This window comes from Colobus angolensis, unplaced genomic scaffold, assembly GCF_000951035.1.
Source record: "Colobus angolensis palliatus isolate OR3802 unplaced genomic scaffold, Cang.pa_1.0 Scaffold56, whole genome shotgun sequence".
NCBI lineage: Eukaryota > Metazoa > Chordata > Mammalia > Primates > Cercopithecidae > Colobus > Colobus angolensis.
Window position 1 is genome coordinate 13111316 of NW_012119154.1, and position 17457 is coordinate 13128772.

The 17457-nt window shown below is 39.4% G+C and overlaps 1 protein-coding gene across 4 annotated transcripts in view; it reads left to right on the forward strand.

Annotated features, from left to right (window-relative positions):
- The window catches only part of IL1RAP (interleukin 1 receptor accessory protein), a 149568-nt gene that overhangs the window by 28890 nt on the left and 103221 nt on the right, over nt 1–17457 (forward strand). For 2 of the 4 annotated variants that reach the window (XM_011961617.1, XM_011961618.1), the window contains exon 2: nt 13697–13783. The exons of 1 other annotated variant lie outside the window; for it this stretch is intronic. The gene's annotated coding sequence lies outside the window, so the exon portion shown is untranslated. Of the gene's footprint in view, nt 1–8229; nt 8394–13696; nt 13784–17457 lie in introns of all 4 variants that reach the window. One more of the 4 variants, XM_011961620.1, reaches the window with a different exon arrangement.

The following is a 17457-nucleotide window of genomic DNA, read 5'->3' on the forward strand; positions in this document are numbered from 1 at the left end:
AAAAAAAAAAAAAAAAAAACAACATACACAAAGATTAAGGAAAGTGTTTTTTTGCTAGCATCAACAGACTGAGGGGAGTTCACCCTAGCCAAAAAAAAAAAAGATGAGCTGCAATAATGTTAAATCAGACATGTGAATCCAAATTAAACAGAATTCTTGGTGTAATTCCAGGCTGTTCCCTCGATGGTCATTGGGTGGGGGCTCACTAAGCAACTCTGTTGTTCAGTGTCACCATACACATGATAAATGCAAATGTATGTATTATAAAGCAGCATGACCAGGGCTTACACTGACAAAGGCAGATGGCAATGCAAAGGTATTCTCTTAAATGCTCCTTGCCTGCCATGTTTTAGTGGAAAAGTCCCCCCCCCATGATGGTCTGAGAAAGAAATGAGTGTTGAGAGACTGAAGGGGGCAGAAAACGCATAAAGGAATTATAGTATTTTCCTGGATTGAGAAATAGCCTGTAGAATCACCCTGTTTAGAAGAATGTAATCATTCCATCAAAAATCCAAAGCGTTTTCTATATACCAGGCTTCATGCTAGACCCTGGGAGCCAAAAATGAATCAGAAGTGGACCCTGTCGTCGGCAACGGTCTTAAGAGGGAAGACATACACACTTAATTAATAGTACAAGATAACAAAGTACATTACTGAGACCATATGGGAAGCATAGCTAACGTTTTCGGGAGAAGGGAGAAATTACATCTGACAGAGCGAAGCGGGGAGGTTTCATGAAAGAACTGGTTTCGGAAATATGTCCTGAAGGACAGGTGGTATTTGTACATGTGGAGAGGGTAATGAAGGGCATGCCAGGCAGAAGAAATGAGTAAAGGGGAAGGCATGGGGTGATCTGTAGCAGTATCTATATCTGTACCTGTGGTGGGAGTGCTTGCTATATGAGAAGTAGTGGTACTGCAAAGGGTTAGAAAGAGAGTTTGCTGCGCTGCCAGATCGTGGAGGATCCAGAATGTCAGTGAAGGACATCAGGGAAGTAGCACTAGGATATGATGTGTGAGAAAATTGCTTTGGTCTTTGTCATCAGTCAGCCTTTACAGGTGTTCCCATGGCACCCAACCCTTACCTGAGGCTTTTACAGCCTTCTTGTTTGCAGTGTGGTAAATCTCTCTTCCTTTGGATTTAGAGAAGGAGATTTCAGTCTGTTTTTTATATATTAGAGAATGGAAAGAATATTTACATGCAAAAACTCTTAGTATTTGGGTCACCTTAATAAATACATACATTTTCTTCCCTTTTTCAGAAACAGCAGAACAATTGAAAATAATAGCACTTTTAATTTTTCTAACATTAAGGTCACATGGGTGAAAGGGTTATTTGCTGGGTCTCATAGGTGCTTACTCCTTTTATCATTGGAAAAATAAACGCTCCCCTCTGTTTTCTGACTTTTTCTGTGTGGTGTCTTATGTTCTGATTTGGCAACAGTCTTTAAGAATCCAAAATTCTGGAAGTAGTGAAATTATAATCAACTCCAATTAGCCACACTGGTGGAGCATAGCATTATCATACTTAAATCCACCAGCATGTCTTACATCTCATTTTAGCTCATCATTATGCCATTGTTCCTCCATCAGCTTGCCACAGGAATGGTTTAGCAAATTGGAAAAGTGATTTGAATTTCCTACTTTTTTCCCAATTAAAAATTCATGACCCTTACTCTAAAACTACCTCCAGCAGGAGTAATACACCCAGTGAGAGAATTTATAGGAATTCCTCAAAGCTTGGTCACTGTTTGGGGGGACTTACACAGTCAAACTCCATCTCCACCCTTTTTTTCTGAAAGAATTTCACTCAGCATTTCTAAACTGTGGCAAGGACCCTGATGCTTGGAGATGTTACTAAACAAGAATTACTAAAGTCAATTAGGTTTGAGAAACACTGTATATTATTACTGAGTAATTTAGTTTCACAACATGCATTAGAAAGAAAGGCCTTGAAAGAAGTCCTGTGGAAAAAGATAACTTTTGAACCTATTTCACCTAGTATTAATAATCTAATGTTTCTCTAAACTGAGGGTGAATTACTAAAACATAACTTTTCAAAATCATTCTGTAAAACCCTAAGCTGAACGATGTGGATCAATATTTGGCCTTCAGAGGGCCTAAGTTAATTTAAGAAGGAAATTTGAAAATATCAGGAGACTCAAATTAAGTAGGTGCATTTATTAGGACTATGCATTGTATCCATCCTCTATTTACCCACCAGGATTTACATGAATATATTTTCATAGCCTGGAGATCCTTTAAAACCCTGTCTGTGTTAACAGAGCTGCTACATCTGATATTATTTTCCTGAATCTGAAGAAACACCAAAGCAGACTGAAATAATAAGACATTAATTTCAGCTGTAGAATGCCGACGTTGCTGACCCTGCAGGGTTATTGCAGAGGGAGATTAATTATGCAGATCTGCCACCCTAGGCTTTGGAGTTGAAGTACCCTGTTGTAATTCACTGCAGGATCATTCATGTAGCCAGCATATTGATATGATTATTATTCCACCAAGGTTTTCATCTGCCCCTAGTCAATTACAGAACCACTTCCCAGCATCTCTCATTGACTTCTTATTTAAAATTCCCAGGGCCACAGCAGGCATTCGGGTCCTTTTATTGGAGACAGCTACAGATCAATGACATGAAGTAACATGGGATTTTCTGTAGGACATGACAAATGCTGAGATTGTTGCTAAGCAGAAGATAGACATTGAGATTCCAGTAGAAAATTGTGTTGCAGTGACTCCTTATCTCTACCACAAACTTTTAAGGCAATGACAAGAACATACAATGGAAATATTATGAGATTTTGTTTCAAGGCATTTGAGTTTGAACACTGGCTTCACTATTTAGTATCCATGAAGCTATAGTTCTTCTGTAAAATGGGATTGAAATTAAATGACAAACTCCTGGCAGCTTGAGGATCCGGAGATCTCTTTAGGTTGTGAGATGCAATGTATATATGTGTGAAATCCCTGCTGGGTATGCATGTATGTGTGAATCCCTACGAGGTTGTGAAGTTTTAATGTATAAATGTGTGAAAAAAAAAAACTTTGTGAATGACAGAGTGTTTTAAAAATATTTTTGTGCTGATGGAAATGGCTTTCAGTCCCTGTGTAGTCATAATGGAACATACTTTTCCTGGCCCCATTGCTTGGATGATGACCTATTAATGCCTGTAATCACCTAACACAGAATGTAGTAACTATCCATTAGTACGATTAGCAACTCCATGCAGGGTACATCCTTGAAATGATGTGCAGAATAAAATTCCTATTTCCTGTTGCTGTTCTTAGCCCAAGATTTTAAGGGACTTCAAACCTGCAAGAGAATATTCACCTGATTTGAATTTTCTTCAGTTAAGTTTTCCTTTCTGTTCTGTAGATCAGTGGGAAAAGGTATGGCTTATTTTGTTTTAATTTTCCCCGAAGAGCCTGTCTTCCTTATGCATGGCTGCATCACAGAATATGCTACCTGTCTTCCGAGACCAGCTGCAGTGGCAGCTCCAAGGAATCTTTCCACCCTCACTCCTCAGTCTAAACCCTTTTTCTCTCCCCACAAGTACTCTCTACCACATTGACATGCAAGTAATTCCTTCCCCACAGCATGCTGGCATGTTGCTTGGACTGATTTGTATACGTAATAATAGCATGAGCAAACACAGCTAAATAGCTTTGTAGAGTTAGAGAAATAATAAGAGCAAATACACTTTTAGGTATTTTATATATGTTAACGCATATAATCCCCTCAGCAATCCTAGGAAGTAGAAATTATTATTCTCCCCACTTTGCAGGTGGGAGAAGTAAGTCACAAAGAGATTAAGTAACTGGCCCAATATTTCATAGGTACCATGGGAGCAGAGCCAGGAATTGGTAATTAAAATAATAGGCTTTTAAACTATGAGGTTACAATGTGCCACAGGCAAATTGGAGATTTCTATAGGTTGTGAGTTCCTGGATGTCTGGGACAATGAAAATCTGTGTCATCTGTTAACATTTAGCATAATGTTACACAGTCAAACTCCATCTCCACCCTTTTTTTCTGAAAGAATTTCACTCAGCATTTGTAAACTGTGACAAGGACCCTGATGCTTGGAGATGTTACTAAACAAAAATTACTAAAGTCAATTAGGTTTGAGAAACCTAATTACTTATTACTAAGTAATTTAGTTTCACAACATGCTAGCATCCTGAAAGGCCTTGAAAGAAGTCCTGTGGAAAAAGATAACTTTTGAACCTATTTCACCTAGTATTAATAAGAGCAAATACACTTTTGGGTATAATAGGTATCCAGTTACATGAAATAGCTTTGCATTGGGAAAATTGCCCCTTGAAAGCTTGTGATGCAGCCACAAAATGCCCCCCTTGTCCTCTGTCAATACTTTTTTAGTGTATGTTCTGCATTCCTGCTCAATATGCTTGTCAAAGCATTTTAAAACCTCACATTAAGCACTGCTTGAGCACCTCTCTGTGAGTGAGGCCAGTGTTCTGGTTTTTGTAAGTAGCTGTATGGTAAAGATAAGGCATACTTGTTGAAATTAGGGTTACTTGAGTCTTTAGTGGTTTATGGATCAGTAGATAATAGCACTATAAAATTCCAGCTCATTCTCATTCTGATGAAAAGGAAATTGCATGGTGTTACTTTATTTTCAATAAAGTCACCAAATGCCAGTGCATATGAAAAGAACTCTGGCCATAGTCCTCCGCCCCTTCCCCCCATCCAGTGTGATCTGGTGGACTGAGGTCACAGCCCAGACTACGGGACTGGTGGGTGCGCATTGCCATCTGTCAGGATGATCCTGGTGCCCAAAAATTAGTGAAAGAAGCCATAGAATTTTCTCAACAGGGACACAGACTCACACAGACCTCCTCAGTGTTAGTTCATAAGGGGATTTTCTTTAACACTTTAGATACAGAAACATGATATTTCTTTAGGGCTTACTTTTTTGGCTTATATGAGTTCCCAGGAAGACTTGGAATATTATCTTTGTGTTTCAGGGACAAGACTGGGGATTAGAGCAGTGAGGATGCCTAATAGGCTGTTTTCTCCTATAGACTGAGAATACCTGAAGGTAAAGGCTGTACTGAAGACTCTGTGCTTTCTCCCAGGTGGTGAAGTGTTGGCCTGGTGCACTGTAAGTCTGCTGTGAATGTTCTGATTTAACTCTTGACTTTAACTCTTCCTAAGAAAACTAGTTGTGGAAACTGAGGCATAGGGACAATAAAGTACATGGCCAACGTTATAGCACTTGTTAGTGCCAGAGTCAGAACTAGGAAAGAGGACTCGTCCTGCCCATTTCTCTGTGTAATGGAGAATGAGGAGCCCCTGGGTGCTGCAGGTTCTGATGGAGTAAGGGGGGGCCTGTCCGAGGTTTCTGGGTACCTGAACAGGAGGGCAACCGAGACCCTCATCTGCTGGATGCTTTCTATTGAGCCAATCATTTTTCTGAAAGAATTGGGGGAATGATACTAGGAAGTACTCTGTGAAGGGACAATTGACTGTATTGTGAGGCCAAAGATGGCTTGGATCCATTCAAGTCTAATTTCTGAAGATAGGTTCATTTCATAGGCAGTGGGTCTTGATGGGTGTCACAGAACTTACAGGGACGTCTGTTTGAACCAACCGTTTGAGCATATTCCGTCCTTAGGAGGATGTATGGCCTGACTAGAGAATGCAGTGTGCCTGTGAATCCATATGTAAAATAAAAGTATCCACATCTCATATTTGTATCATACTTCACGATTTATTAGGCTTTATCATAAACATGATCTATTGTGATCCTTGTGTCATCCTATGAGGTAATCCTTGTTTTGTTGATAAGGATCCCAGGGTTCAGAGGGGGTTAAGTACATTATCCAAGGCCATGCAGTTAAAAAGTAATCAACAGCCAACTAGAACACAGGTTGACTGTGTCCCAGAGAAATGTTCTTCCTACCACCCAGAAGTTGCCTTGTATTTGTATGTGTTTGTTGCCTAGCAAAATTGGACTCTACACTCTGGACACAAACTTAGATTCCCAGTCAAAAAAAGAGGTAAGAAAAAAATCTAAACAGAACAGATCAGGGCAGAAATTTCTCAGGTCTCTAAGACAGGTGTAGATACCTACCCAGAGTTTTTAGGAAAAGAATAGTTTATTTTTAGGTAAAGGCAAGATAAGAGAGACTCTGGAGAAGCTGCAGAAGAGACGTGAGTCTTGAATTAGGCTGTGGGAAAGTTAAGACTTATTTCCTTTCAGTGATAGACAATTTGGTCTCAAGTGGAGTTTTAAAAAACATGTGTATCTTGTGGATTGAGGATTGATTTGGGAGTTATGGCTTGGGCTCCCCCTTCTGCAATTCGAGTTTTCACTATGGCAGTATTTTCAATGGAACTTCCATAGGTATATTGCATAAAAAGAGGTTCATGGTCAAATTGTTGTGGAACATTCTCCTGTCATTCGCGTCCGTGTGACGAGACCACCAAACAGGCTTTGTGTGAGCAACACGGCTGTTTATTTCACCTAGGTGCAGACGGGCTGAGTCCGAAAAGAGAGTCAGCGAAGGGAGATAAGGGTGGGGCTGTTTTATAGGATTTGGGTAGGTAAAGAAAAATTACAGTCAAAGGGGGGTTGTTCTCTGGTGGGCAGGAGTGGGGGTCACAAGGTGCTCAGTAGGGGAGCTTTTTGAGCCAGGATGAGCCAGGAAAAGGAATTTCACAATATAATATCATCGCTTAAGGCAAGGACCAGCCATTTTCACTTCTTTTGTGGTGGAATGTCATCGGTTAAGGCAAGGCACTTCTTTTGTGATTCTTCAGTTACTTCAGGCCATCTGGGCGTATACCTGCAAGTCACAGGGGATGCCATGGCTTGGCTTGGGCTCAGAGGCCTGACATCTCCTTAGGGTTCTTGTCACACGACCAGGAATGATTAGGCTCACAGACACGTAGAACGGTGAGAAAAATGGGATTTATTTGGCAAAAAGGGAAAAAAGGGAAACAGGGACTCTCAACAAAGCAAGAGTCCTGTTAGGAGGCTTCCTACCTCACCGATGGAATCCCTGGTTACCACCCAGGAACAGGAGGAACCAGGCTCCTCCCTCTTGCAAACAGTGTGAACCTCTGCAGCTCCACTGTGCGCAGGCTGGTCGGAGGTTCTCCAGGGATCCCTTTATACTTGACTGTCTCATTCTCCCTGAAAGAAGTACGTCTAGCTGCCATTAGAATAAGGATAAGGATGAAGACCAATCTTAACTGCTTCGTGCTGACGGGATGCTGTTTTGGGAAAATGACAGTCAGAGCTTCCCTCAGAGGCCTGTGTAGGGGTCCCTGGCAGAAGGTCTCATCATCCAAGGCTCCGGTTGCAAGAGTGTTTGGAGTTTGATGGCCTGAATGTGAGAAGAGACAGACTGGGTTATTAGAAAACATGTATTAAAATGAAACAAGTAGGGGGTGAGGACAGCTCAAAAATCCCAAGGCCTTGTACCAGTTTGCACAGGCAGAGAGAGGCCAAAAGCCTGATTGGTAAAACAACTTTTACCCTTTTACTGGCATGTCAGGCTTCTGGGTTGCCTTCTCCTGAGCCCAACACTAAGCCAACTGGTTTAAGGTTTGGGAAATTAAGTTTCCCCAGTTTGGAGGCTGCATCCAAGGGGAGTGTTTTGTAGTATGCAGACACAATTACCTATCAGTGAAGAGAGGGCAGAGGAGGAGAAAGGAAAAAGGAAGATGTTTTCTTCAAAGGAGTTCCAGGGGTTCAGGATGCATTTGAAAGGGGTACAGAGTGAAGAGATGGCTACTCATCTAGAAGGAGGGGAGCAGGCATCTCTGGTTCCCTTCTCTTCCTAGCAGATACCTGGGGTGCGTGAGGGAGAGAAGGAAGAGTGTCCTCTTTCCCTCTTTCGTCCTTGCATCTCTGAGTCCTGGCAGCCTTGGCACGTGCTACCCAAGGGTGCCAAAGCAGGCACCCATGAAACAGGGAGGCCTGAGAGAATAGGAATGATCTTCTCTCACCTATGCCTCTATTCCCCCTACTGTCGGTAGCCTTGGAGTTCCCTAGACCTCATGTGTGCCATGGATACTTGCATGACCTTTATCCATGAAAGGTAAGGCATACTTGTTGAAATTAGGGTTACTTGAGTCTCGGCTTAATCGGCAGGAATTAGCCATTCTCACCTGAACTGTGCCTTTTAACCTCTGTTACCATTGGCCTCTGGCTCCCTTAGATCCAGTTGTCTTTCCTAGGGCTTTGACCTGAAGGTTGAAATTGAGTTTGGGACAAGAATGTGTCTCATGGGGAATTGCATGGACTCCTTCACATAAGCCAAATGCTGAGGTAAAGCTATGGCATTCGGTCCTCCTCCAAGAAGGGAGAGAAGATGACGTCTTGTGACATTTCCAGATAACTGGTGGTTATAGTTATGCTTGCTAAGATTTGGGTGCATGGTGCTTGGCTTTGGTTAGCTCCCTTGGTCTTACTTTCCCAAAAAGGAAACCTCCGGGTGATGGGTGTACTGTTTATTCCCATCACCTGGCAGGATTTGCAGCATTATTGCTCAGAACTAGAATATCGATCCAGATTTCTACATCACCCATCCTGTTTGCTCTTTCTGAGCTGCAGCCGGAGATTGCTGGTTGGTTCACAGGAACAAGCAGGATTAGTCTAAAATGTAGGCAAAAACTTAAAAACAACTAATGAGTTTAGAATTTAATGACAAAGGTATGATAAGTTTTGAAACATAATTTCTCTTCAGTCCTTATTTTTGTTAAAAAAAGAATGTGGTAGGACTGACTTGTTTGCAAAATAGACTAAAGTCTAATTATTTGCATAAAGTACAGCAAGAATAACTATTTCTACATACACCTTTTCGATTGGCTTTGGTGGAACTCTGTTCCACAAGGAATCTTGGATCAGACTTTTTAAAGCTGAGCCTAGCCATGGGTTTGTATCTTCAAATACCTGTGAGTTGGGTGATCCTCTCCTGTTAAGGTCCCAAGATGAATTTGGAGCTCCTGGGCTTGTTAGAAAGTGACATTTGCTTCTGACCACAGGTCAGGAACCCTATACAAGGACTGCGTAGACAGGGGTATGAAGCCAGTTTTTTCCCCAGGGGCTTTCATTGGCTCTGCAAGTTGAGTTTGACTCCTTAAAGTGGAGCATACCCTTCAGTCAAACCCTTAGTAAAACAGTTTCTGCAACTGTGTCCTGTTGCAAAATAAAAATGGATGCTTATTTTACTGATGCAAACAACTATATTGCCATAAATTAAAAATACTCACAGATAGCTTCCAAATTCTAGAGGAACCAGAGAGAGAGAAACAAATAGGCTCCAAATTTTCTTCACAGGAGGATACCTTATTCAATTATTAAAGGCTGTAAATAGTTCAAAGTAAGTTTCCTTGACTCTGAAAAACAAAACAAGGATCAGCAATATTCCCAGTAAAAATTTAAAATATTGTTTCAGTTTTCTCAGTTCAGTCTGTTTAGTTCTTGTTTTGCTTGATATTTGTGAACACTTCAGCTCTTTATGAGTCCTGTACATTTTTCTTTTATTCTATTGTTACAATCTGCAAAGTTATCATAAACCTGTATTTAAGAGCCCCTGTCAAAGTTTTATAGCTCATTGTAAACAATCTTTGGAAAAGGATTAAAACAATTCAACAATTGTCTGTGAATAACAAAATGTTCAGGGTAGTTACAGTTAGAAACACAATTGACAAAGTTTGGTTATCTCTGTGGTTTACAATAACTTAACATAACAAGCTTGTTATGATTGATAGCATATACTCAGACGTTAGAATTTTAGAAATCCCATACAATTTTGGAACATATATTAGCATTATTCACCAAAATGTTTCCTAAAGAAGATTGAACATCATTTTGGCAAGCCAATGTACCTTAACATGTTAAATAATCCTTTTACCTTTCTTTTCTGGACACTCCAGTGACCCTTTGAAGTATCCAAAAAGCCAGGTGTCAGGAAAGACAATTTTGTAACTAAAGTTTGATTTTAGAAAGCCTGATAAATATGTTAGAGGTTTAAAACATTTGATGTTCTGAAATAGAATTCCAGATTATGATAAATTATTTTACAAAAATGATGACTCAGAAATTTAAAAAGCAAAAAAACCTTTTATAGCCCTTTACAAATTTTGCTAAAGAACAAATTAGTGCCTTAAGAGTACCTTGTTGTGCTTTTATTTCAATCCTCAATTTACAGAAAAACCATATAATAATTGTTTGTATTTAGTTAACATGTTCACACAGGGAATTTTTGCAAGATTAATTTTTACACTCCCTCTACTGCTTGTTTGAACTTTTAGCTTTATCTTACCTAATTTAAAATAATTCTTTAATCCCAGGCAAGAATTTACATTTCTCTCAAAGATTAAAGTCACGTGAACTGAAAGGTACCACAGCTTTTGTCTTCCCTTTTAAAAACATTTGCTCCAAGTGCTTATCTTCCTTTAGGACACTTAATTAGAGCTCTTTTTATAGACATCACACACAAAACACATATATGACTACACAGACATGCAGAAGAAAACCCATTCCCCACAAGATCCTTCATTTGGCAATCTCATATTTGAATTATTAGCCTCTGGGTGCTTTTAATTTTGGGGATTCCATGAGAAAAACAGAGGTCTCTTCCCTCTCATGCAGGCATTAAAAGTGGTGAGGCAAAATGGAGAAAAATAATTTAGTTGACTTAAAAAAAAACAAACCACTTTTTCCAGAAAAACAAGGTCCAAGAAAAGGAAAACATAAAGACCTTTTAAATATAACTATATCTTTGATATCCACTTTTAATTAAGCTGAGCACTCCTTAAGAAAATCCCTTTAACTCCCTTATTACTCGACAAGTGGCCAATATTTCTGGCTTTCAGATTTTAATAAAGGCTCAGAGAAAGGAAAATCCAGTGCAGTTTGTGGAGGGGAAGGGAATCAACAAATAACAAAAGCTCATACAGGTAGCAAGCCCGAAAGGACTCATTTCCTAAGCCAGGATTGAATCCGGGCCATGGGTAAGCTAAACAAAGCCTTGCCATGGGGTTACATGCCATGGCCCCAGGGACATAAAATAAGATAGAAGCCTGCAACAAAGTATTTTACAGACCCTATAGAAAGACTGCAAAGCACACCATGTTGGCTACAGCTTAAGACCAACCTCACAAATCCTTTCTCATAATTAAAACTTTACAGAGAATATAAACATTGATCCTTATCATTCCTAGCCTAGTAAAATGTCTTCTTAAAGGGAAAAAAAACAACAAAAAATTAATAAATAAACAACAACCATACTTAAAGGTCAACTCCTGACCTGATGGAGAAAAGGAAAGGAAAAAAAAATTAAATGCCTGCGGAAGAACCTCTTATTCTTATGCAAATACGTTCCTCCACCAGGGAGAGAAACTTAATTGCTGTCCAATGGGATTGAACCCCTTGGCCAGGGAGGGGAAGGTGCCATGGATGCCTGGCATTCCCCAGCTCCAGCTGGGAGGCGAGGGAGAATGGGGGAGCTATTGTTTGCCTGTCCATCCATAAGGAAGAAGGAAAAGGCCATGGAAAGGCTAGGTTGGACTGAGGCCAGCTTTCCTAACCCCTCGTAGTGACAGTTGTGGGGGCACAGTTTCCCCTACCATCAGAAGTCTGAGGATGAAAAGGTTTAGAAATGAGAGGGAAAGAGATTTCTTGGTTTGCATCTCACTAACCCTTTCTCAAACCCCATGTTCTGGGCACCAAAGAAGTTGTAGGACTTTCTCCTTCGGGTTCTTGTCACACAACCAGGAAAGATTAGGCTCACAGACATACAGAAGGGTAAGAAAAATGGAATTCATTGGGCAAAAAGAAAAAAAAAAGGAAACGGACTCTCAGCAAAGTGCGAGTCCTGCTAGCAGGCTTCCCACCTCACAGATGGAATCCCTGGTTACCACCCAGGAACAGGAGAGTCCAGGCTCCTCCTGCCTGCGAATGGTGCAAACTTGCATGACTCCACCCCGTTCAACCAGTGTGTAGATCAGTCGAAGGTTCTCCTGGGGGTCCTTTATATTTGGCTGTCTCAAAATGGTTAATGTTGTGTTAAGCCAAGCTGACCACAGTATTTACTTGGCAGATTACCCCAAGCATTTAAAATGCCAGTGTGTATTGTGAATCTCCAAGAGATATGTGATATGTTACTTTTCAAACTTGTTTTTTGGCCACGTGGTCCTTTTGCAGATTGCTCAGCACAGGACATGATAATTTTCATTTCAGATTTTGGAGGAATTGTATCCTACTTGGCCATTTGCTTTCTTGTTGTTTAGTGTGTGTGTGTGTGTGTGTGTGTGTGTGTGTGTGTGTGTGTCTAACTTTGCTCCCTACCTGTGAGATCCTTGATTAAATGAACAGATGAACAGTGTTTTTATTTCTATATATTGCACAACTTCTACTAAAGTGTATAAAATAGGGGCTCAATAAATACATTGATTTGAATGAAATTTGAGGCTGTAGATTCAGAAGCTAGGGAATTACAGGTTTTATAGAGAAATCCATGAAAACTCAGCCACAGTTTTGTTACTTCTGGCCTTTCTAACAGCTTGTAGAAAACGCCTTTCTCTCGAGAGTCTCACAGACAGGATCGTGATCTTCAGACCATCCTTTTGAATTAGAGAGGTTATTAGTGGCAATGTCGTTAAGTGAAATTTAAGGGGAGAAAACCTCAGATGGCTAGGAAACTTTTCTACACTGGGAAAAGTAATTAATTTCCTAACCTGGAGGTGACTGGATCTTAGTCCACAGGTGATATGTCTGTTTTGTGCCTGTGGTGGTGATAATTTCACCTAATTCCCTATTTGAACTTCAAATGGCATCACATTGCCCAAGTGATGTGCTCCTTCCTCCCTCCTCTACTCTGCTTCCTTCTCTACTCCCTACTCTCACATGTTTGAAATGCCTCTGCTGCGGCAGTGTTCTCTGTGCTGTGCCAGGGGAGGGTTGGATGACAAGAGAAACTTACGTAATCTCAAATTTACAGAAGAAGTTACAGTACAGCAGAAAGAGCATTTTCTTTTTCCTGATCCATAATCCCAAACATGTTTTTATAGCCAGAAGATTCGTTTCAGGATCAGGCATTGCATTTAGTTCTCTTGCCTTGCTTCCTTTAGCCTGCAACAGTCTTTCCATTTTCATTAACTTCCTACCTTGATACTTTTGAAATTTACACACCAGTTGTTTTGTAGAATGTTCCTCTTTTGGGTTTGTCTAATGTTTTTCCATTGTTGTTATTAAAAGTATGTGGTTTGAATACCTCCAAATTGCAAGCTTCTTGAGGAAGGGTACAGTTTCTCTCCTTCCTCCTCCAGACTGTCCAGAGCTTGACACATATTTGCTGAGTGAATTAAAAGTCGTGTCCAACAGTCTCATCATAAATTACTCCTCCTTTCAGCCTTGAAGTTCCCTGTCACATCTGTGTTGGATTTAATCTGCTTTCTTGGTTTAAAATTATATATAGATAGAGCTCTATCTATCTATCTATCTATCTATCTATCTATCTATCTATCTATCTATCTATCTATCTATCTCTTCTGTTAGTTCTGTATCTTTCTGTAACCTCTTCTTGTTTTCTTAAATACACTTTAACTAATGAAAAAGTTTTTCCACATTTTTTACAGAAGCACAACATATTGGCAGTACATAAATACTGTATTCAACTTTTTCATTTTGTTTACATAGGCATCGTCATGTAGTTATCACCTAAGAACTAGAACATTAGCTGGCCCTAGAAGCCTCACTCTTGCCCCTCCCTTTAATATCTCAAAGGTAATTCATTTTCTGATTTAAATTAAGCAATTTATAAAATATTTCCTTATCAACTTTAAGTTCTCTACCCCTTCAGTTTCTTCCAAATTTAAACAAAACCAAGCAAAAACTTTAGCTTATTTCATAATAAACACCAACTGTTATAATATGTAGCATTATATATATATATGTTTTCACATGTCACATCCTTTGATCCTCTCCATCTGCCCTATGAGATAGTCAGGACAGGGATTTTTACTGCTGTTTTAAAAATGAGGATATGAGGCCTAGAGAAGGGAAACCTCCTGAGCCATGATTTTTCCAATTTCCAATTTCCAATTTCATCATAGAGCCTATCACAATAATCTTGGCTTTTCTGTAATTTGTCAAGGCCAGACTTGACAACTAAAACTACCTTCTTTGAAATATTTTGAAAATAGAGCACTAAACTTGGATCTAGTGCACACAAAGTGTAGGGCATGGCAAGTTTTGTCCAGTACTCAGTGGTCAACCTGAACCACGTAATTTGGGCTCTTTTTTTGTAAATAATATTAATGGTAGCTCACATTGTCTACTATTCCATAGTTCCTCAATTATTTCACATCTATTATCTCATTTAATAATAGATGATAAACAGCATTTGCTGAGAGCAGTTTATATTCCTGGACAGTGCTAAGCACTTTACAGCAATTATTAAGACTTTCCTCTCGACAAATGATGAGGTAGTTGTATTAGTTTCTATCATTCCTCAGCCTCAGTGTCCCTAAGTAGAGAATTACTTAATCATCAAATTGTCCTCTGGAGAGAGGGTATAATGGAACAATTCCTTACTTTGTTTAGAAGGATCCATGAACCCCTAGTACATCAGTCTTGAATTAACCATCAAGACAGTGAGCTAGTTACAAATCTTCCTAAAAGGTCAATGTGAATATTCCTCACCTCTTCTCTCAGGCTCTCCAATATCACACAGTCGAACAAACTAGGAACTTCAAGTTCAGTGCTCTTTTTAAATTGCTCTTTCACCTTCCTCTCACTGAAAACCCAGTTCTAGTTCTCCCTTGTGAGGGACAGGACTTCATGATGATATTTCTTCCCTCACTCCACGGAGCATGTTGCTATTCGAAATATTAAAGCACAAAAGGGAATCAATCTGCTCACATTCTATTCCAAGGTTCTAAAGATGGCAGGTGGTATATTATGTATATATGTCCTCTCAGAGTGCTGAGCACTTTGAAGCTGTTTCCTAAAAAGGGAGAAGGCAATATCTAAGAGGAGTGTGCTAATGGTTTCTGATGAACTTTGACTCTGCTGTTGTATCAGTAAAGGTTAGCAGTACTGGCTTGGTAAGCTGAAAGTTGGGGCATTTCACTGATCTCTCCATGTGCCTCCACTGCTAGGCATTTCTGGAATATTCAGTGCTTAATGACAAGACTGTGTTATTTTCAAAGTAAATGTTGAAAATAGAAACCATATTTAGGTTAAAACACCTTTCTTTAAACTGTCGAAAAGCCTTCATAAATCAGTTGTTGAGTTTTTAAAAAGAAAAATCATACCACTTAAAATGTATTTCTTTTTTTTTTTTTGAGACGGAGTCTCACTCTGTCGCCCAGGCTGGAGTGCGGTGGCCGGATCTCAGCTCACTGCAAGCTCCGCCTCCCGGGTTTACGCCATTCTCCTGCCTCAGCCTTCCGAGTAGCTGGGACTACAGGCGCCCGCCACCTCGCCCGGCTAGTTTTGTGTATTTTTTAGTAGAGACTGGGTTTCACCAGGTTAGCCAGGATGGTCTCGATCTCCTGACCTTGTGATCCACCCGTCTCGGCCTCCCAAAGTGCTGGGATTACAGGCTTGAGCCACCACGCCCGGCCGCTTTCTATTTTCATATAAATATCAGAATCAGTTTCTCTGTAACTAGAAAAAAATCTTTCTGGGATTTGGATTGGAATTACTAAATCTGTAGGCCATCTTGAAGAAAATTGACTTCTCTGTGTTGAGTTTCTCAGTTCATGAATATGGTATGTCTCTTCTGTTATTTTCTAGTACCATTTTAACAAATTACCAACAGCTTAGTTGCTTAAAAAACACCCATCTATTGTTGCACAGTTTTTGTGGGTCAGAAGGCCAAGAGCAATGTGGCTTCGCTGGTTCTCTGCTTAGGGTTTCATAAGGCTAAAATGATGATGTCAGCAATATTGTGTTCCTTTCTGGTGACTCTGGAGATGAATATATTTCTATTCCTTTAACAGTTACTGGACTATTCAAGTCATCTGTTTCATCTTAGCTGAGCTATAGTAGTTTGTAGTTTTTGAGATATTAGTCCATTTTATCTAAGTTGTGGAATGTATGAACCTAGAGTTTATAATATAGCCATATGACTGTTTTAATGTCCCCGTGATCACTAGTCATGTCCCGTCATTGATTTCTACTTTTAGTGATAGTACTGTTTTTCCTTACTTAATGTATCACCTGGCTTGAGGTTTATGTTTTATTGTTCTTTTCAAATAACTAAGTTCTGGTTTCTTTATTTTTTATATGTATATATTTCCTCTTTTAAAATTATTTGAATTCTACTCTATAAAATTGCCTTTATTATGCTTGTTTCATTTATTCTTCTTTCTCTAGTTTCTTAAAGTGGAAGATTAGATTATGAGCTTACCATCTTTCTTCTTTTCTAAGATAAGCCTTTAATGCTACAACTTACCCTCTAATCACTACATTAGCTGCATCCCACACACTTAGTGTGTTTTATTTTTATTTTTGTCAAGTTAGAAGTATTTTCTAATTTCCCTTACAACTTTCTTTTTGACCCATATATACTTTATTTTAACACATGTATTTTAATTGTGAAATGTTTGGAGATTTTCCTATTACCTTTCTGTTGTTGATTTCTAGTTTAATTCTATGGGGAGAGAACATACTTTGAATTCTTTTAAGTTTGTTAAAATTTGATTTATGATACATGATATGGTGTATCTTGGTGAATGTCCTATTGAAAAGAATGCATTATTTTTTACTTTTAGAATCCTCAAACAGTTGTTCCATATAATATGCTCATGTTTTATAACTGCATTCATTGGGAAAGACAGGATGAAGAATATTTACTTCATTTTACCCCAAATCAGAGCCTTTCATGTCACTTTGCCAAAACTTTCACTTACTGATAAATATTGTATTTGAAATGATCTGCACAAGGATCCTATTTTCAAAAAAAAATCCCAATAAACTTTACAAAAGATTATGAAAATAACTCTTAATGTCTTAAAAAATGCTATCCCTTTTCTGTAGAATGGAATAATTAACAGCTTTTCCTGTTTTCTTCAAAGGCTTGTTTATTATATCTTAGGTAAGCACAGAATGCAAGACCTACTCAGACTTTTTGCAGTAACTTAGAGAAAAATAAAAGGAAAGATCTGAATGGGAGTAGGGCAGGATCGGGACTCAAGGAAGTGATTTGACTACAGGGTTGGCCTTTCATGGGGATGGCCTTCTGGGGTGTTTTCCTTGGCGTGAATGTCCAAGTTTTCAAAACGGCGAATGTTCATAGTTTTCAGTGGGCAGGTCATAGAAAAGGGTGTCAGTCAACCATGGCAGGAATGAAGCAGGTTTAGGAGTTTCATGGTTACAGGAGGTTTATCTAGCTGACTGCAAGCCTTTACAGGGACGCAAGGTAGGCTCCTGGAAGAAGGTGCCGACGAGCA